Source organism: Aphelocoma coerulescens, chromosome 11 (genome assembly GCF_041296385.1).
Source record: "Aphelocoma coerulescens isolate FSJ_1873_10779 chromosome 11, UR_Acoe_1.0, whole genome shotgun sequence".
In the NCBI taxonomy this organism is placed as follows: domain Eukaryota; kingdom Metazoa; phylum Chordata; class Aves; order Passeriformes; family Corvidae; genus Aphelocoma; species Aphelocoma coerulescens.
Genome location: NC_091025.1, coordinates 1,303,683 through 1,326,039, shown reverse-complemented (window position 1 = coordinate 1,326,039; position 22,357 = coordinate 1,303,683). Strand labels below are relative to the sequence as shown.

The window sequence follows — 22,357 nt, the reverse complement described above, 5'->3', positions numbered from 1 at the left end:
GTAACTTGTTAAACACAATTCAGCTTTGGATTTCTGGGGAAGTCCAGCAAACTACCATAAAACAGGGATAACACCAAGCAGCAAAACAACTGCTGGAACACCTGAGTGAGTCCTCAAGCCTCTTGTTAAGCCAGGAAGGAATCAGGCTGAGCCAGCAAAGCTCAGCCCTTGTTTTCCCGTTGTTCCAAAATCAAAGCCCTGCCAAGAATTTAGCCAAGGAAACAGAAACACTGGTAACGCCTGCTTCCCATCTCCACACAACATGGAACTACAGAATGGTTCGGGTTGGAAGGGACCTTAAAGCTCAGCTCCTTCCACCCCCTGCCATGGGCAGGGACACCTTCCACAAAACCAGGGTGCTCCAGGCTCCATCCAGTCTAACTTTGAACACTTCCAGGGATGGGGCAAATCCAGCATTTTAGACTTAACTTTTCAGAATTGTTTCCTGGTTTTGTCAGAAGTCCCCTTCCAAGGACTATCAAAGAAGCAGATCCATCACTTTTGCCTTTGGCTGCAATAACCATTTCCCACTTTTCCATGCATGTAGGACAGAACCAGGACCAGGCTGCACCTCCCTGTTCATGTCAGACACTTGGGTGGCTCAGCCAAATCACCTTCCATGCAAGGTTTCCATAAATTCACACTCTGGCTCTTCTGCTACTGAACACCTCCCAGCCACAATTCCCCCTCATTCCCCCCTCACAGGGGGTCCAGCAGCTGACCTGTTCCTTGGACAATGACTGTCCCACCTGCAGCCTCATTAAACATGCCCAAGTCACTGATGCATCTCCCTCCGAGGCAGGAATGAACTCCCTGAACACAGAACCACTCCCCTCACTCAAAGAACTCAGGATTTGAATGTCAAAACCTCAGGATCACCACTACCTACACAAAAGGGAACAAGAACATCCCAAGCTTCATTCCAGAAGTACAAGAGAGCCTGGTCCTCCCTGTGGGCCTTTGGCCTGCAAGCTCCAGAGGTGGGAACATCTTGCACACCTCCTGCTGCCAAGAGCATCATCTGCACTTAATCACATCATGATGGATACCTTTGGAAAACGAGGGATTGCAGCCATATCATGTGTCACGCTGCCACTTCACTCCCCAGCCAGTGTCACTTCCTCAGGGCGGAGGCCACAGCTTTGAAGAGCATGCTTTGGTGCTCCATGGAACACCCATAAATAAATAAAACCCTCGATCACCACCCCACAACCTGCCCCCCAGCACTTTTACTTTCCCAAGAGGTCACACCCAGGAACACCACTGCACAACAAATGGAAGCAGGAACTGGCCAAGAAACCTACAGATCCCTTCCCAAAAAACCCAGCCTCCCTGTGTCACCGGGGCTGGGTGGCCCAGGAGCTTCCTCCACGAAATAACAGCCTGGCAGCTACTGGAAATGATGATCCTGTGCACTGTCTGCTTGTTTTAATGAACTTGTTCCTAAATGCAGCTGTGATTTTTAAGCATACATTACATGTTAGTTGGTATTAATCTACGACATCATAACCCAGAAGCGTGCATTTTTCAGTGTGCATTACATTAGCAGATACAAATCTACAAAATCCTAACTCAAAAGTATATTTCTTTTAAAAATTAGGATTTTTGTGGTCACAATATAGCCCCTCGGAGAACAAAATTATTCAAATCAAGTAGATTCAGAGGAAAAGCCCAACCAGCCATTTTGCTTCTTTTCAAGCAATTACTGACATGGTTTTCTCTAGTTCTAAACACTAAAGCAGGGAGAAAAAGGGCTGTATTTGGTTGTGGATTGCTCTCACCAAGAACTCTCGTCTGTGCCATGGTGAATAAATGGACCAAAATTACACCCAACGAACAAGTCAAGCGAGACATTTTTCAAAGCAGCCCCTGCTCAGCTCAGGTCTGTTCATTAAGGTGCTGCATTGTGCTCCAGCTTGGCTTATTAGCAGTGGAAAGGTCAGGGAAAGTGAATTAATGGAAGTGCTGTGCTCTCCAACATCTGACATGCAAGAGAGGAGCCTCCCTACCTACACTGCTCCTGAAAGGTACCTTCAAATTGAGGGCATGTAGGTGGCACCTGCCAAAAGTGCCATGTGAATAACGTTGGCAATTTAACAAATTCTAGGAAAATACAGAGAACTGTAAAAGCAGCAATTCAACCACTCAAAGCAAACGCTTGTGCTGAGATTACAGTTGAAAAAGCAGCTCTTTCACATGGACAGGGGAAAGGATTTAAAGCTCTTTCCTGTAGGTCTCAGCAGGGTTTTGTGTCCAAAAACTCAAGGCTTGTTTGACCCACAAAGAACTCCAGGCTCACAGTTAAGCCACCTCTGCTTAACCTCTGCTGGCGGTGAAGATACGGCTTTAGAAGTTAAATTTAGACTGTGTCACCTCAGTGCTCTCCAAGAGACCAGAACATGGCCACACAAACACTTACTGCTCCGAAGGGCCATGCAGACCCACCTCACACACAGGGAGGACAGTGTAGAGGCTGGGGTGCTCCCCACCGACCCCACCTCCCCTTCCCAGGCCGAGCCACATGGCAGCACAAACCCAAAGTGGCCCTGGTGAAATGCTCCAGGCAAACCCGCACCTGGAGAGCCACCCAGCTGCTTTATGGAGCTCCCAAAATCTCTGTTTTTCCAAGAGAAAGGGCTCCAGCAGAAGTCAGCAAAGCCACAAGCCACACAACTCTGCTTCTTTAATGCTGCATTGAATCATGGAATTGTTTGGGTTGGAAGAGACCTTAAAGCTCATCCCATTCCATCCCTGCCATGGGCAGGGACACCTTCCACAAGCCCAGGTTGCTCCAAGCCCTGTCCAACCTGGCCTTGGACACTGCCAGGGATCCAGGGGCAGCCACAGCTGCTCTGGGCACCCTGTGCCAGGGACTCACCAGCCTCATGAGGCAATTCCTTCCCAATATCCCATCCATCCCTGCCCTCTGGCACTGGGAAGCCATTCCCTGTGTCCTGTCCCTCCATCCCTTGTCCCCAGTCCCTCTCCAGCTCTCTTGAAGCCCCTTTAGGCCCTGCAAGAAGCTCTAAAGGTCTCTGGTGCCTTCTCTCCCACAGGCTGAACAATCCCAGCTCTCTCAGACTATTAATTCCTCTTGTACATGGCTTCCCCTCCCCAAGCCCTGCTTCATAACACACCAGCTTCTTAACCCAAAGGCCAACCCTTTCACACCCCAGAACCCCACGGAAAGCTCTCCTTGGCTCCACAATGACCAACACGCTAAAGAATCAACGTACACTGCACTGCCATAGTGTCATCTTCCAGCCCCTCTAATCCGAAAGGAACAAGAGTTGAAACACATGGGAAAAAAGGCAGCAAGCTCAGAAGAACACTTCCTGCAGAGAAATATCTTCCTGGTGGAATACTGAGCTCGATTTCCCCCAGAGCAGTAAAACCTGAGAACTGTATGTGAACACGTTTAAGAGCATTAATAGAAAAACACCGAGCAGTTAAGTGAAGTCACGTTCCACCTAAACAACGCTCCCATTATTGCAGCATCTGACTTTCCGAGGACAATTCAATCCTGGCAGCATGTACTGTAATTGCTTTTCCACTCCAGGCCTCGGCTTTACAATCATGCCCTTCTCGGGAGGTCAGAACGCGCGGCTGCAGCTCGGAAAGCAATTCTGTTCCTCATTCATCCCTTTAATCTCACACCTGCATATTCATTAGGAACTCCCTGAAACACCACTGCCAAAGCCACTAGCAAAGCTGCTGCTTGGAGAAAGCCTTGACCCCTCTGCTTCCCTGGGAAGGTGTCAGGAACACGCGGATGGCACCGGCTGTCGGCATCGGTGCTGGGGAGCAGTGGAGTCTCCAAAGGCCAGGACAAGCCCAGCGTGGCACAGCCACTCCTGCTGCCAACAGCAAAAAGAGCAGCAAATACCACTGCCCAGAGAAGCTGTGGCTGCCCCACCCCTGGCAGTGTCCAAGGCTAGGTTGGACAGGGCTTGGAGCAGCCTGGGATAGTGGAAGGTGTCCCTGCCCATGGCAGGGGTGGAACAAGATGTGCTTTAAGGTTCTTCCCAACCCAAACCATTCCATGACTCTGTGATGACCTGGCTTGCTTCAAGCAAATGCTTCCCAACAGGGTTGTGCAAACACACCTGAATTTTGGGTAAGTTTTTGTTATCCAGGTTTGAAAAGGACAGTTTGCATTCAGAAAGACAAACACCACTTACCCCCAAAACTTGTAAGGAAAACCTTTGTCCCCAGCTATGAAATAAAACAGGCAGCAAACAGCAACCAGCCTGATTTATAACTGATGTCAGGGCTGAGCTGGGTTTTTCAGGGCCCTGCAGAGCTCCCGGGAAGGAGGACAGAGCTCCTGCACACACCAGGAAAAGGGCTCACACCTGATACACTTTAATTACCTAACAGCACCGAGAGTCACCAATGCCTACTCTGCTTTGTCTCACTGTGAAAGGCTTCTCTTGCTATTAATATTCACCAGGGGAAGCTGAAATAACATCTTGTCTCTCTTGAATACTTTGAAATTATCATGGCCACACTAAACACAACGGTTTTTATTTTTTTCCCTCCAAATCCAGGACAAAAGACACCTATCAGCCTGCAAAGGCACCCGATGGAGCAGGGCTGGACTGCACCGAGCAACTCTCCAGCAACAGCCTTTATCGTGCTGACAACCTCAACACAAATAATCCCCCTGCAGCCTGAACCAAGAGGTCAGCCAGGGATCTAGGGCCCCAAGGCAGGAGCCACACACTGTAGTTATCCAGCAGGAGCCTTCTCCATAGGATTTCTGGGCATGCTGGGGTGACCCTGAGCCTGCACTGCCACACGTCCCCCCCCCACCCCAACACGCACTGCCCAGCTGAGCCCACCCAGCTTCTGCTCAGCTCCCATCACACCAAACCACCAGCACAGCAAAAAAAACAGCCAGAACAACCCCCTGTCTACAGCTCCAGCCACACCATCGGGATTTCTAGGACAGCACCAGCCTCTCCCACCCTCTCGCACAAAACAGAGGCAAGAATCTCGTTTTTCCCCCCAAATTGCACTCTACGACAGCCTGTTATTTCTGCATCTGTTAATGCTCCCAAAAAGTTGAATCCTAACGCTGCATCCAACTGTAGTCTCAGCAGATTGGGAGGTTTCTCTGCCCAAAATGAAACGTAGGTGCCATCTGTTTCAATTAGGCTAATCACAAGGAGACGTAACACTGGGAAACTCAGAGACTTTGGGTTTTTTCAAGACATTTTGAAAGCGAAGAGAAAGAAAGAGGACCGTGGTATTATTTAATACTCAGCAGTCAGCAGCACCAACAAGCTGCACAGTCTGCTGGGCAAACCTGTGCTGGAACTGCCCACGCAGGAAAGTTCACTTTGATTTCACTGAGGTCAGAGAAAAACTTGCTATATTCAAAATTATCTAAAATTAAAAAGACATCTCAGAACTACAGACAACTCCCAAGATATTCTTGGTTAGTACCTTTTAGATATTCCATAGAACTTGCAATTTTTGCCTTCAAATTTCAGAAAATAAAGAAAAACATTTTAAAAAGGCAAAACCAAACAGTCCAACAGAGACACAAGCAGTTGTTAGGGAATAAACCAGAAATTTTGGAAAGAAGCAGAGTCAATATTTACCGATTCCATAGTTGAAAGCTGTTCTTCACAGGACATATATTAAAATCCAACAGAGGTGTGTCCCAAAAACGCTGTGTAATCTGAAAAACACAGGAATTGGCTCATTAGAAAATTAAAACAAGTGAGTTTTATTCACAACACACACACTGGATTTGAGTACATGATGGTTACCCAGTACAAACCCTTGCCTAATCCACAAATAAACTTCCTGGTAACAACTCTGGCCAAACAGCAGAATAAAGGAAAGCATGGAAGCTCTGCCAAGCACCCACCTTGTCCCATAACTTTCTGGTAATAGTTTTTTTTTAAAAATCACCTGCTCCAAGGTTCCTGAAACCATCTGGGTGGGCTGAGAGGCATTTTATTTACAAAGGAGGGTATGTCACCCCCCCAAACCTTGAGCAGCTCACGAACCCACAGACAGCCAGGGCCAGAACAAGCTCCCGTGCTGGGAATTCACCTTCCCAAACAACCCCTGTGGAATTATCCATGGCACAAGTGCTCTCTTTTCAAGCACACCTCTGCTCTGAATAGCAGTGAATCTATTCATTCTACAAACCTCTAACATGATTTTCTTGACCAGCTCTTGCTGTACCTTCAAGGATGTTTTTCCAGCTACAAATTCCCGAAGTGAAATTTCTGACGCTGGGCAGGAACCAGCAGGAGCTCTCAGCACCCAAGGCCAAGGGGAATTAGATTCATTAACTGGCACATGAAAGCACTGGCAGATTCCAAGCACAAAACCTGCACTCCTCACCGTTCCCAAGCTGGAGAAACTCGGTGGGATGGTGAGGGACCCGTAGGTATGGAAAGCAGCAAACTGAGGCACTGGGAGCACTGGGCCTTCCCCAGTCCAGTGGTGTTATTCTGGTCTGCTTAAACAGATGCCAGCTCCACATCCTGCTCATGCCAAATTCCCCAAAACCCCATATTCCATCCAATCTCTAGACACTGCAAAGTACACCAAGGGACACAGTGACCAATCCTTGCTCCAGCTGCAGGGAAAAAATCTGGATTTCTTGCCTTGCAAAGCTGGTGACAATTTTATGCTTTACCGCTGCTCGTCACCTTACAAACAACTTCTCTGATGTAGCTGGATTTGGACAGCTGCTTTCCAATGGGATGGTTCCTTCCAAGAACCATCCAGGAGAGACTTCTGAGGCCAGCTGGGACTGATACACAGTGGAGGAGATCGGGAACCCTGGGAGAGCCTTGTTTGTTTTGGGAAACTTTCACTCCCCAATGAAAAGCCAAAGGGAAGATGTCCAGATGAGCAATGCAGCTGCATCCAGGGTAGAGCTGCTTCCAGCTGGGCTGAGGGAAGTCTTGGGAACCTCAGTGAAAAGGAACAGGCCAAAATAAACCCCAAAACCCATAGGAAGATGTGAAGGCACAGTATCCTGACTCAAAGAAAGGAATCCTGCAGCAGGTAAACTTCTCCAGATGAGCAAAATAGAAGTTTTCTGGCATTTTTCTTTGAGAAGAGCAAAGGAGATACAGACACATGGCTACCTCGTGGATTTTTCCAAGGCCAGGGAGGCCGAGGGCACTGAGGGATCCCCTGATGGGAACTGCAGCCCTATGGAGCATGATGGCAGTACTTGCACAGCACCTTTTCCAGCAGGATTCCCCTACTCCTTTTATCCTCTCCTGCACAGTAACAGCCACATCACTAATTAGCACTTCAACAGCAGTAAGAGATAAACTGGGGGAACAACAGCTGAACTTCCAACTACACTGTTTGGAAATTCAGCAGTGCTACTTGCTGACAGTACTGACTGTCACAGCATCATGGAATGGTTTGGGTTGGAAGGACCTCAAAGTCCATCCCATTCCACCACCTGCCATGGGCAGGGACACCTTCCACTATCCCAGGCTGCTCCAAGCCCTGTCCAACCTGGCCTTGGGCACTGCCAGGGATCCAGGGGCAGCCAAGCAACAACTATGATCAACTGTGAACAGAATTACCAAAAAGTCTACAGAAATCAGTCCCAGGACACTGATACACCATTTTCAAGGCCTGTTTACAGCTGCTTCCTGGCCCACATACAGCAAATTTATTCATTCCTTGGCTCACATATAAACATGCATAAAGTATCGTAACGCTGAAATAGCAACCACACATGAGCCAAGTAATTTTCACAACGAACATGGCACCATTTTTTAATGAAATTGTTATCAAATCACTTAGGAATGCAGCAAATACTCCAGTGGGAGATGCCCAGCACAGCCTCACTAGCTGTACGTGGTTGGGTCACTCACACAACGTTCCTGTTGCACGCAATCCAACATTTCAATTTAAACCCAAATTCACTTCCAAAAGCCACATTATAATTAATAAACACATCTATCCATCCCATTTTCTTAGCTTTAGCTGATGAAAATGTATCACTTCACAAAGTATCATCACTGCCCTTGTCCCTCCTAGGAACTTGCAGAGCTGACCATGGACAACGCTCCAACCCTGCCGAGCTCACGGTCACTGCACAGGACCCATCTGCAGTGCACCACAGCACACACTGGTCTTCCTGTGCCTTGAAATGGTCATAGAAATACCAAATAATCAAGTGCTCAAGGTGGCCAGATTCTGGTTTAAAACAGGTTCAGACTTTCAAAACTTGGGATACTTTATTTTCTTTTAATGTGAAGCAACTTGGTAACTCTGGGCACGCAGACAGTTCCACCAAAATAAAACTTCTATGTTTTCCCACCAACTCCTGATTTTAACACTGACCATGGGGTCCCTCAGCACTTCCCCAAATTAGTGATTTTTGCTGCACCCACACACAGATCAGGACTTCACATTCAGAGCACAAAGTGCAACTTCTGCCAGCATTCCACCGAAAAAATTGGGAATTACATAATTCAAACCTCCTTAATAAAAGGGTATCTTGTAACTTCACAGAAATTAGCATTTGAAGATGGAAAATGCTTCACAATCCCAAGCTGTGACCTGAAAAACACTGGCATTAGCTATAGACTCCACACCACAGCAGTTGGGATGTGGCAGCAACACCAACTGGTCCCAGCAGCAAGGTGGGGAATTAGCTTCCTTGAAGGAATAAACCAGTTTTGTGCAGATGCAGAGTCCCTACAAGGGTCTCCATGAAAAATGTGTTTGAGAGTCAATGATTTCATGTGTCTCCATATTTCTAAATTTGATCAATAATGCAGAAAGGTTCTGCTGAAATCTCATTTCACAGGGAACAGGAAAGAAGCCACTGATGGTGTCTCATCTCAGGAAACCCAGAGGCCAAAATCCCCACAAATGTGCGCCTCCCCCTTAGTGTTTCTTTGAGGGAAGAAGTTGTATTTGGACCCCAAGTGAGACTTGCACCAATTCAGATTTTATGGTGACCCAGAACTAGGCAGCGTAACAGGATATCAGATTTAGATTCTGGTTTAGACCAACTTTTGAATGGAAAAAGTCTCTAGGGAGTAAGGGAACCTTTTTCCACAGCATTCATCTGCTTCCCTCAAAATAATTCCAGGAAGAGACAGAATTTCAATAAGGCATCTCTCCGAGGGCTCCAGTGAAAATACACCCGGGGGAGCACCCGAGACCCACGGAGCTCCTGCTCTCAGATAAGCTCCATTACCTCCGACACAGAACCAAGGGGGAACGACTACAGCAAATTTGGAGGGAGGGGAAATTTGGAAATGTTTTCCAGTGCACTCCGTTGGCACAGCTCAGTGCCTGCCTGCACAGCCTGACACAGCACAGCCAGAGCTTTCACCTGCTGAAATGGGGAAAAATGCTTTAAATCCCATTATAATTCCAGAACCTGAGCAAATGGAGACTGGGGAGTGGGGGAAGAACCCGTGAGCAGCAGCACTACAAACCCCACAGATGTCTTCCATAAATATCCATGGGTTCCTTCCACAACAACAGCGATTCTATTCCTGCCTGGTTACAGCACGCAAGTCAGATAAGAATCCCAACAAATGCTGGAGTCTGGGAAAGAAAACGTGCCACCTCTACAGAAACAGTGCAGAAATCCCTGTCTATGGAGCTTTGTCTATACCATCCCCGTGAGAGCCAGAACACCCATGCCCAGCACAGCAGGAAAGCTTTCCTGGCCCTGCCAAGGGATGGACAGCAAATATGGATCATCAGATTTGTGGCAACTTCCCTCAGGAGCCTGGAAAAGCACTCCCAGACCACTCCACGCAGCTCAGCACTCTCTAGAGGGAGGAGGAAAAGGTGTTGCTCTGTAGATCTGAAAGGGGATAAAGAGTTGTTTCCAAGAAATCCACATAAATTTGAGATAAATACCCCCCTGCAGCCTATCAGGGGCTCCCAGCACAGCCATCTCCAGGCACACACACACAGAGCAAACCCTCACGTTCTGCAGCCACTCCCACCCTTTTCGGAGAGATTCCCAGCACTGGGGTAAGCTCCAGGACCTTTCGCTGCAGTTTACGAACATTCCCGCAGCAATCGCAAACCAACTATGCTCAAACAGCACCAGCTACCCAAGTGAAAAGCCAAAGCATGCAGAGAATTCCACTAGTCCTAAAAAAAAACCACCTTTCAGTGTGTTTGACTGTGACACAATCGCAGCATCAAGTAAAATTTAATTAGACGGCCTTCAGAACAAAAGTAGGTGATATATTCTTGGTCTTAAAGTTCCTTTATTTTGCCCTGCAGATAAGATGTATGCTGAGATCTACAGTTCTTAAAGCTTGTGTTGTCTGTGCTACTTGATAAAAAATACAAAATAACCTGATACAGTCCTCAAAAACACAGACACTTCTGTGGGGTGAAGAGCCCAAGGTTCAATTTGTCCCACTGTAACAAAGCTGTGATTCCTGGAAAACCACACTGTCCTTTAAGAGTTTTAATTGAAAGTCTGACATGGACAATGCAGTCCCTAGGAACTGAGGGTTGACAGAAGCCTAAATTCAGGAATGACCAAGATGTTTCTCCAGTGAATTAGGAGAGGTCAAGATCTGTGATGACACATCATAGAATCACAGAATGGTTTGGGTTGGAAGGGCCCCTAAAGCTCAACTTGTTCCACCCCCTGCCAAGGGCAGGGACACCTTCCATTATCCCAGGTTGCTGCAAGCCCCATCCAACCTGGCAGTGGACACTTCCAGGAATGAGGATTAAGCTCCAAGATGTTGAACTTCACTGACCCAGTGAAGGCAAGAAGCGAGGATGTCCTCTGGAACTAAAGCTGTAATTTAAAGTGAGCTCACAGCTGCTGCCATAGTTCAGGCTCCTTCTCCTTTCCATTCCTGCTAAATACGAGTGAGGTGGGACAAACACATCCTTGCCCTCCCCAGACTGAATCCCTCCCTGTGACTTCACCACAAAGACCCACTCAGTTCCCTCAGTACCTTCTCCCAAGGGAAGCAGGAGGGTGAACGATGCCACTAGGCCACGACGAGCTCCACTTTATTTAAAAATGAATGTGCATTTCTTACTCTGTGCTAAATTTTAACACATCGAGAAAATACCATTTTTCAGAAGAAGAGTGACAGACAGACACATTTGTCACCTTTGCAGTCCCAGACATCTGCATCCGTGTAATTCCGTGGCAAATTGGATACAGGTTACTATTAATACCTGAACTATTTCCTTTCCTTTCTGAATGCTGATTGGTGAAAAGGATGCAAGCATCCCATTTTAAAGCACACTAATTAGCCAAGGAGGAGTCAAGGAAGTCACTGTTCAGCCTTCAAGAACAGACACAGTCTCCCTCACAGAGGGAAAAAAAAAAACAAACCAGCAAATAGCCATGGAGTAGATTCTGGCTGGATTCTGAGCATGTTGAGTACAACTTCCCCATCCAAGAAAACTCTCTGTGCAGACAGCAATGTTACAACCAGATACTTCAACAACTCAAATACAGGTTTCTCAGGAATATGCAGGTGGCAGCAGCCCCACACCCAGGTACGTAGGATCAGACACCGTTACCTGGCTGGACAACCCAGGAGGTCCCCAGCAAGCAACATGAAAAAGGTAATTGTAGAATGTGCTCAAGTCTACAATTCCTGAGTTATAAGTGCCTTACAACCACCTCAAATTACACAGCAAAGAAAGAGCTGAAAGGAAGCACCTCCTTGATTTCCACACGGCATCCCTCCCCTATTGTCTGGGGCCTGGCAAGTTAAGGTCAGAATAAAAAGATTCCTTAAAATCCCACATACATTGAGAGCACCTACAGCTTCCACTGATCTTTTTTCCTTTCTATTCTAAGCCCTGAACAGGTTTAAGTAGCAGTTGTCATCATTAAAGAAGCTGCTCCCCTCCCACTTTCCATTCTCCCAAGAAAGGAGCATCCTGGCAGCACCAGGCACAGGTAAGGAAGGAGCAGCTGCCATCTCGCTCAGGTACAGAAATCCAGTCTGGAAAAGGGTGTGAGGAGGGCACAGGCCACCTCAGCCACATGTGATCAGAGAGCATTGCTGAATAATGAAATAAGGAAATACAGTCATTAATAATAATAACAATAAAACAAGGAAGTCAAATGTCTGTCTGTGCCCACTGAAGTGCCCCAGCCGCTCAGAGGGGCTCGAGGGATACGGGTTCTGCCCCTGCTCAGCTGCTGGCACCCAGCTTCTCTCTCAGGCCACTCCAGAGCTTGTCCATAAATCGGCTGAACCTGCCAGCCCAGCAGAAAACTCCTGAAGTTCCTCTGTCCCCTGGCTGGAGGGTGGGGGAGCCTCACCCCCCGCAGCAGCACAACCCCGCTGCGGCCGTGCCACGACACCGCGCCCCGGGAACAGCCACAAACGCCCGGAGAAAGGGCACAGCCCTCCCTTCCAACACAGGGCCGTCCAAACAAACAGCACAGAGGGTGGCAAGGAAAACGCTCAGAGGACAAAAGGACGGAGTCAGGATTAAACCCAGTCCCTTGATCCCCGGCCAAATGGCCGACCCATAAGCCCACACAACTTCCAGAGCCAATTTAAAATCCTGAGTGTGCTATACTTCAGGTTATAAAATCATATTTAGACACACATTTTGAAGTGTTCTTTGCTCTGCTGGTGGCTAAAAACAATTCCTTTGTCATCAAATCCTGCTTCAGCAAGCTGACGTGACGTTTTTAACTCAGGAAATAAGATAATTATGGTTCAAGGTAAACAACTACAACTGTGCATCATAAACAGTTTCTAATTTTAAGCCTGAGTCCCTCTAATGCCATCCATATTTTAAAGACAGTTTCCTTACAAATGGTTTAGGTTGTCTGAGCAGCTTGTGACTGAGCCTGTGCTAATGAGCAGCAGCACATCCCAGGAAAACAGAGGCTGATGGAGAAGGTGAGCTCCTGTGCCAACACCACGGGGGTGGTTTGGGTTGGAAAGGACCTTAAAGCTCATCCAGTCCCACCCCCTGCCATGGGCAGGGACACCTTCCACTGCCCCAGGCTGCTCCAAGCCCCGTCCAACCTGGCCTTGGACACTTCCAGGGATCCAGGGGCAGCCACAGCTTCTCTGGGCACCCTGTGCCAGGGCCTCCCCACCCTCACAGCCAAAAATTTACTCCTAATATCTAATCTAAATCTTTCCTTCTTTCAGTTTGAAGCCGGTCCTCCTTGTTCTGCTACTCCAGGCCCTTGTCCAAACTCCCTCTCCAGCTCTCTTGGAGGCCCTTTATCACCTTAGAACCTTAGGGGTTCTAAGGTCTGCCCAGAACTCTCTCTTCTCCAGGCTGAACAAGCCCAGCTCTCCCAGCCTGTCAAGGTAAGCCAAACATCGAAGGAGGAAAATACACTCTGAATCTTAAATAGCTGGAGAGGCAAAAGCTGCGTCTCTCAGAACACAGAGAAAACAAAGCACCAAGAGCGGAGCTACACACGCTTACGCAACCAACCCTCGCTGCAAGTCATCCTGGATCCCAGACCTCAAACGCCCCACTGGCACAAACAGCAGCAATTCAAGTTGTAACTCGTGAAGAGAATCAGCTACTGAGCTGTTCAACACCAGGCAGCAAACACAGCTCCAGCCCCTCCGTGCTGTGTCTAAACCGGCCCTCGCGCCGCTGCTGCTGCCCTAAAAAATTCCCGAATTTACCTGGGAACAAAGGCTGGCAGAAAAGAGCAGCATCCCAGCTGAGCCTGTAGCCAGATAGGCTGGAGCACATGGTGTGAGCATGGCTGGAGCTCCAGGGAGGTATGGAGGGCACGAGCTGTCTGCCTTGGGGATGAATCACTGCGCTCAGAGGGAGCAGTAACTGCAGGAGTGCTCTGAGGTGTTAGCCTGGCAAGCTCTCATTCCTCCTCATCCCAGGAAAACGTGCTAAATTACAACCAAATGACTCCAGCTGAAGAGGGGAAGGTGGCAGAGCAACCCAGCTCCAATAGAGAAAAAGGAATCTTACAGAGCTGCGCTGGAAGAGCCAGCAGTGGTCAGAAGTATCCCAAAAGCCAGCGGTGGGAACGCTCCTGCAGGAGCCTGACCGGCGCACAGGAATCACGCGGTGGAGCCAGCGCAGCCTGGGAGAGCTTGCTCCTCCAAAACTTTCCCTCACTAAACAATTCCAAAGCACCCCACCCCATTGCTGCTATTGTTGTCAGAGAGGGAATTCCAACCAGAGCAGCGATTTCCACGACACTTTTCTGTTGGAAGAAGAAAACTGGTAACACAGCACAGCAAAAATACAATCTCCACAGTAGTTCATCCAGTACCACAAGTCCCCTTCCTAAAGGGAGCAGATGAACGTGCCTGGAGTCTGCTGTGCAGCATGGATGTATTTTTAGATCCAAGGATGCAAAGGCAGCGATGTGGTGGAAGCCTCCCAGGCTGGAGTTAGCCATGGGAGGTTCATCTCTCCGCACCCTGGAGAGGGCAGCTCATTAAGAGGCTGCTCAGAGCAGAAGGAAACAATTCACCCACTCCCTGAAGAAATCCCTCTTCCCACGACTGCACGCAAGGCAGCTCCTCCAAACTCCCCCTAAGCTCATCCCGATTTACACCATTTTTGGGGAACAGCAATACATTCAAAGTGCTCTTTCCCCCCACATCTCTGGCACAATTAATGGAGATAAATTCAAAGCTGTATTCATGGCACAACATGGGATGAGCGGCTCAAAGTCAACCCGAGCGTCCACGAGACTGAAAGGAGCAGAACAACAGTTTGGCTTTCTACTGTTTTATCTGCAATTAACACTTTTCAATGAGTAATGGTAAAGCAGCATCAGCTGCTGTCCAAATCCAAGTGAGTGAAGCATGAAAAATATCATGGAATGGTTTGGGTTGGAAGGGATCTTAAGCACATCCCATCCTGTTCCACCCCCCGCTATGGCAGGGACACCTTCCACTATCCCAGGCTGCTCCAAACCCCGTCCAGCCTGGCCTTGGACACTGCCAGGGATCCAGGGGCAGCCACAGCTGCTCTGGGCACCCTGTGCCAGGGCCTCACCACCCTCACAGGGAAGGATTACTCCCTAATATCCCATCTAGCCCTGCCCTCTGGCAGCTGGAAGGCATTCCCTGTGTCCTGGCACTCCAGTTCCTGATGAAGAATATCCTCAAAGTGAAGCTTCCAAGGGAGCCAAACATGGCCACGGCCACCAAAGCTGCTCTGCTCTCCTGGCCACCATGAGCCAATGTTTAACCCAATTATTAGGTGCAGGAGTCCATTCCCAGGCCACAAAAGGTGATTTAGTCACATTACCTTCCACCTACAACAGTGCCATTCATCACCAACCCTTCAGGGACACACCTTCGGGAAAAGCACCTGGCAGGTGTTCAGGGATCACTGCCTCAGACCTGGGAGTCCAAAAATGGAATAAAATGCAGGTAAAACTATGAATTAGAGACTAATCAGTAATTAGAAAGTTTATTATTTCATAAATTGCCAGGTATTCTGACTGTCCCATCCAAGAGCTCAGAGATGGCACTGCCTGGATGCAGATGGCCTCACCTACCCCCCTTCAGAGGTGCCTTTGGGAATCCCAAATGTGCCACTGGGGGACACAAATGCTCAATTCTGAGTATTCATGGGACAACAAGCAGAAAAGGAGTGGAAAAACAAAAATAAAGAAAAAATGCAAAAAGCCTACGCAAGACCCAGAAGTCCTGAGTAGAACCAAGCCATTTTCAGACTTGTATTAAAATTAGATTGGCTTTAGACTATGAATCACATTCACCCCTCGTGAGCAGCAAAAGAGAACCAACATCACCCAGTGAAAGACAGAAATGCAGAGGGGACCGGCAGCAACCTCTAAAACCAAGGCTTCTCCACACCCTAAGCACCCACTGAATTGAGCTTACACACCTCAAAAACCAGCTCATTTGTAACACTCACAGCAGCCACCGATGGAAAAGCTACTAAAATCTGGTGGGCAGGTCTAGGAAAATAAAGCTTTGCTTCAGCCCTGCCTCCCCTCCTCAGCCCTTCCTCCTCCAAATGCCTGAAATAGGATGTTACACTACTTGTTTATACGCCATTACAGAAAAACATGCTGGATTTCTTCATCCTGCATTACAGAACAAAAAGTTACCCAATTCCTTCTGCAAAGCACCAAGAAATAACTGTGAGACCATATATAGGGGGAAACATCCACGTGCTGGAGTAATCCGGCCTTATGTAACCGGCCATGGGCGTCTGACCACAACCAGCAGCAAAGGAAGGGCCAAACCAATTTCCCTTTAAAACCCACCCAAAAATTCATTTTGAGGGGTCTGATTCAGGACACAAATTATATTCATGTCTCTAAGTTACGATTTGAGGTTTCTGCCATGGAAGTACCCAGAGCATAGAATCACAGGTGGTTGATTTTCTCTCCTTGAGCTCATCCCCATTAACCAAAAATGAATCATTTGCTAATTGGCGAGTTCAGTTTGAACCCATGCCACCGTGATTCTTATCTCAGTAGTTGGAAGGCAGCTCCTTCCAAGGATCCAACAAGCCATGGACAAAGGCAGAGATCAGCATCCTAAAATGTCAAGAATCTGAGCACTGATAATTCTGGAGATCACAGAATAGTTTAGTTTGGAAAAGCCTCCGAGGTCACCAAGCCCAGCACTGCCAAGCCACCAAGTGTCACATTTACACATTTTCTAACACCTCCAGAGTGAGAGGGTCGCCCCCTGAGCCTCCTTTTCTCCAGGCTGAGCCCCCTGAGCTCCCTCAGCCACCCCTGGTGTTCCAGACCCTGCCCCAGCTCCCTTCCCTTCCCTGGACACGCTGTGTGGGCTCAGCTCAGAACAGGAGCTGTGCTGTGAGACAGACATGGACAAGGCAGCCAAAAACAAGAGGTGCAAAACAGACCCAAAATCCACAGGTGATAAATTTAATAAAATCCATCTTTGCCCCCTTTCTACCTGCTGGCAGCCAAAAGGAAACACAAAAGCACAGACACATTATTATGAAAAGCAAGTCAACTTCTTGTGCAGGGATAAAGATAACAAATGTTTCACTGCTCTGTTTCCAACGTTTCAGATCTTAAACTGAACCCAAGAAAGAACATTACCAGTTAAGCTATTGCAGCAAATGAAATGAAAATTGAAAATCAAGTCTGACCGACATTAAACTTAAATAAATATATCTCAATTCCAGGATCATAATACATAGTTCTTATGACAAAAAAACTTCTGGAGAAAGGAAAAACACCCTTGGTAACTCTGAATATTAAGCTAAGGTAGCACAGGCATCTCACAGTTTATCTAAATAAAGTGTCTCCTGCAAAGAGCCCTGGTTCCTCCAGTGCAGGCTGCAGTGTGATTAACAGAGGTCCATTAGAGAGGCAATCCATAACCTGGCTCCTGTGAGGAGTCCCTGCCACATCCGTCTGCGTTTCCATGGCAACCAGGCAGGAAAATATAAAGCAAATTACAGTTAAATGAAAATTATTCTCCATGACAATATATGTTAATGCGGGAACATTTGCAAGGCCATTCCAGATAAAATGTTTACATTCACACATGTGTCTACAAAAATAAATAAAAGGCAGCTGGAGCAGCTAATGGATCATCCAAAGAGAAGGATCAGAGTCTTTTTCCACCCCCCCGCCCCCCAAGTTTTAGTCTATTCATCAGAATAAAATTCTTCAAGCTGAGAGAATGGGAAACAACCCACCTTACCCAAGGTATTTGCCCATTTCCAAACAGAAACATTCTTTCAGGAGCAGCTTTTCAGAAGATCTAAAATGCACATTTCTGAATGTTGTGAATCTTTAATTTTCCTGTCTGCAAACAAAGACCACATTTACACCTCCCCATCCCAGCAGAAAATGGTTTAAACAAGAGGTTAAGTTTATATTTAGAAAGATCTGACTGAAAACTGGAATAGTGACTTATTTGAATCAACTATAACTTACTGAGAACTGGAAGGTGTTTCATACCTCAGAATTTGGAGTGGTGACTCCACAGCTGGGAGACTCTTATACCCCACCAGGGTTTAAAGGCAGCACAGGCCACAATTTCAGAAATTCGGCTTTTAGAAAATGGGCTCTTAGAAAAGCTCACAATTAAGGCTGTAAAAGGTGATCCTACTCTCCCACTGTCACAGCTTAGCCTGAACAGTCCTTTTCAAGGGAATGTATCTCAGTTTAGGGAATGTATCTTCTGGAGCATGAGGGAAGTTAATTGGAATGAGGTTCGTCAAGATGCAGCCACTTCGTTATTTTTTTAACTCCCTTGGCTTGTACCCCAAAGAAAAGCCCAAAGAAAGGAAGGAGGTTATAAACTGACTCACAGTCTGTGCCACTGAAACGCCACGTTTTCAGAAGGGTTTAAAATACTGCCCTGGAAAACAGCCCCCCCTCAGCCGCCTTCCACGGCCACCCTGCCAAGTTCCTTTCCCATGGAAATGCCTGCCTGTTCGGCAAGTAACACAGGTGCAGGTTTCTTAGGAAGCCCCAGAAAGAGCACAAGGCACTTTTTGAAGGCGTTTGGGAGCGCTGGGAACACAGAGCAGGGCATTCACTGCGCTGGCACATCTGAGCTCGCTCCGTGCACGCTCCCACTGACCTCTGCATCTGCCTCCTGCCTCTGCCTACGGAACAATGCTTGGATCATGAGGATCGTAACTTTTTATGACAGTGGGAAAACTGCAATCTTCTCCACGAGTTCACTCCACCCTGCACATAAAACTGCTCATAGGTTCAGCCATAAAGCAAACTCCCTCCTTTGAAGTTCCACTCGGAGCCCTGTGCACGTTGTAAAGCCGAGCTGGAAGAACGCAGCGTACTAAGGTTTTACATAACCACCCTGGCGGAAAGCATCGCTCCCGAGTCATCCGGAGCCACTGTTGACAAAAGCAAGTCAGGTCAGAGAGTATCTGGGTAACAAAACTCCTCACAGGTGAGCTCAGGTTACCCACAAACACCAAAGTCACACACCACCCAATATATTCCAGCCATGTTCCACTTTCCCCGAGGATCAACTTCCTGCAGAGCCCACAGCAGCATTCCCATTATCACTTCAGCTGAGTACTGCTCCTCAGCCCCCTACACCTTTCCCTCCACAGGATATGCAGGCAGAGGGTTGGAAGGGACCTCGGGAGATCATCCAGTCCCACCCCCGACCAAGGCAGGGGCACCTGGAGCAGGTGTCACAGGAACACGTCCAGGTGGGTTTGGAATGCCTCTAGAGGGGGAGACCCCACACCCTCCCTGGGCAGCTGTTCCAGGGCTCTCCCACCCTCCATGAGAAGTTCTGCCTCCTGTTGAGGTGGAACTTCTTGTGGTTTAGTTTATGTATCTCCATACAATGCACAGAATGTAACTACAAACAGTCTAAAAAACAAAACCTAACCCCTGCCAATGGAACCCCAGCAGCAGTTGCTAGGATCCTCTGCAAACCTCACTAATTGCTGGGATTGGGTTTCCAGGGAAGCTCCTTGCTGCAGCAGTGGAGGGGCTGAATGCTGTTTTCACAAAAGAACTTGTAAAACCCCAGGCTGCATGTCTGCAACAGCCAGGATTTATATTCCAGGCACAAATCAGATTATGCTGCACACACCATGCTCCCAAGGCTCCAAGCAGGTGGATCCCACCAGGATGAGCAGCCTTCCTGCTCTCCCTGATGGGCTCCACATCCCTTTGAGGAGACCTGACTGTGTCAGATGCCTCCCTGTTAGAAAAGTCATTTTCTCTGTAAACGTAAGCAAATACACGCTAACATGGAGTGAGATTCCAGGAAAAACCAGGCAGCCTGCAGCTTTCCTGCAGGGAAAAGGGCAGGAGATTCAGGGACACCAGGTTGCTGGGCAGCACTACCACTACTAGTAACCTTGTGGAAGAGAGCCCCATCGTACAAATACAGGATAAATCCATAAAAGAGATTCCAAGAGCGGATCCAAGCACGGACAGTGAGGGAGATGCAGGAGAGGGAAGGGCTGCTCCCTGTGAGCACCCCAAACATCCCTGCCAGCATTCCCCACACCCCATGAGCCTTCACCTCAACACACCCACAGCTTCAACTCCCTTCCCAAGCACTTTCCTCCCACCGTGCAAATACAAGGTCCAGCTCTCCAGAGGGAGAGGAAGATGCAGTAACAACTCAGAGAGAAGGAGAAAGGCAGGAACAGACAGGAGGGGACTTCAAAAGGCAGACAGGCTAAAATTAGAGACAAGAATCTTGGATGAGGAGGACCAAGGCAAGAGCAGACCCTCCATCAGATGAGGCTCCTGGGAAAGGGGAGGGACGGACAGGAGAGAGAAGAAACATCCTGGTGGGTAAAGCAGGGGAAGCTTGCAGACAGAACACACTACAGGAGGAAATTAAATGCAGCGTTTTAAGACTACAGCCTCCAGCTCCCTAACCAAGGAGCTCTACTCAGCACACCAGGAAAGAGCCACGAAGTTGACTTCTTGTCCGATCCCTTCCGCCCTGGACTAACTCAGAGGAATTTGTCTCTCACCACAGAACCAGTTTAACACCCCATTGCCAGTGCTGATCACAGGGGAAGGGAACTGAATTCACCATGGAGCAGCTGAGTAACACAGGGCACCTCAGATCTCCTGGGAGAGCCAGAAACCTTCCAGGCTGCTGGGAAAATGAGGAGCAGAGAGCTCAGAGCCAGGAGAGCCATCACACAGGACCCTGGCGCGTGCCAGGACAGGCCAGTGCAAGGAGGGAATGCAGAGCAGCCACCAGCCAGCCTAATTCCCAAACCCAGCATGTTCCCCCATATGTGGGGACAAGCAACCACATGAATAAAAAAGGTCAACATTCAAGGAGAACAGGTTTTCATCTTCAAACCTGTGCACCCGACCCTTGGGCTGCTGAGAAAGGTGAAGTTTCACACACTAAATCCCCAAACCTGCTCATTACAGTCCAGCTTGGATAAATGGATCTGCCTGTGCCGAGCTGCAAGATGAAACCACGGAGACAGCTCGGGGTGGGCAGCAGCCAAGCGCCATAACCGGAGCACCCGGTGGTATTTAAACCCCCAGAGCACAGCCAGGAGCAGGATGTTTGCATCCCCCCACACACACCCCTTCCCCGCATTACCTCCATCTCTTCCCAGCACCGCCACGGCTAATCCCATCCATCCAAAGATATATGGATATATTTATAGACAGGCTTACATCTCCAGCACATCCAAGGCCTGACGCAACCACAGAGCGCCGGTCGGTGTTGTTACCACAACGCTGACATTTCACAATCTGCCACAGCCATCCTCCTGCAGAACGTGGAAAACACCAGCCCCGGAGTGTAAAGTCTATCCCAAAGTGCTTTCCATGGGATACAGTCACTGCCAGAGTCAGCAGGATCTCAGCCCTTCCACCTCCTCCCTGTAGCAGCTATCAGGAGACCATTCCCAAAGGGGAACTTCTCGGAACTTTATCTTGGCCCTCCTGGACTTAACCAGCCTGCAGAAACCCAGCCACTTACCAGTCATTTGGAGCTCCTGGTACAACTTGTTTACACAGCACAGGTCACAGGATCGGCTGGAAGGTGTAAGCAGGATATAGTTTTTATGGCTCTGAACTCCTGCCCAGATAAGCCGATAACGCCCCGGCTGGGGGCGGGGAGCACTTTCATGTGTTCGTGATTTGAAAGGAAGAGGCACCACGAACTGCAGCTAAGCAGTTGGTACTTAATAATGAAGCTTCCATTCACCTCTAAAGCTATTTAATGCCTTTTTTTTTTTTTTTTGGAGTTCCTAATTACACATCCTTTCATTTCACATCCCGATATTGAGGGCAGCACTGTATTTCCAAGCCCAGCGCTCCAGCCTCTGGCTGCTGAGCCCTCAGGGACACACTGCCTCCGGATCGTGGTGAATTTTTTAGAGGGTAACATCTCCCTTCCTGACTCTCTGATTCTTCCCCGTGCCTGTGACACAGTTTTAGAAGCTTTATGCTGCTCTAAAGGTAAATTATTCGAGACCTTTTCTATCCTGCAAAGCTGTCACTCTCTCAAAAATAATTACAGAGCCAGCTCCCTCCAGCCTTTGCTTCCCCGAGCCTGGCACCACCCCACCGTGACACCCTGCAAACACCCACATTCTCAGTAAGGACCTGAAGCCCATCACCCAAACCAGGACCACCTTAACATTCCTCTCAGAGCAAATCCAACACAGCACAAGAGGAAAGGAGATGCCTTCTCCCTGGAAAAACATCCATTCCCTCACACACAGCTCAGACAAAGCTGCTTTTACACGTACTACAAAGTTTTCTACCCTTTCCATTCTCCAGGTCCGGAAATTTCATTACATGGCATTTTAGCCACATACAAACCCAGCACCAGCATAGACACACTTGCACCTAACAGCAAAATAAATATTTCAGTGTTTCCACAAGATATCCAGTGTTGTAACCTTTGGTTTCCGAATCCAAACG

The 22,357-nt window shown here is 48.3% G+C and overlaps 1 protein-coding gene across 7 annotated transcripts in view; it reads right to left on the bottom strand.

The window, feature by feature from the left end:
- ANKRD11 (ankyrin repeat domain containing 11) overlaps window positions 1-22,357 on the bottom strand; it is a 132,479-nt gene that overhangs the window by 103,867 nt on the left and 6,255 nt on the right. The window contains exons 1-3 of one of the 7 annotated variants that reach the window (XM_069027211.1): window positions 21,408-21,557; window positions 21,101-21,195; window positions 5,610-5,689 (exon numbers count right to left, since the gene is read on the bottom strand). The gene's annotated coding sequence lies outside the window, so the exon portion shown is untranslated. Of the gene's footprint in view, window positions 1-5,609; window positions 5,690-6,168; window positions 6,343-15,237; window positions 15,333-21,100; window positions 21,362-21,407; window positions 21,558-22,357 lie in introns of those variants that run through there. The other 6 variants (XM_069027213.1, XM_069027215.1, XM_069027216.1 and 3 more) reach the window with 6 other exon arrangements.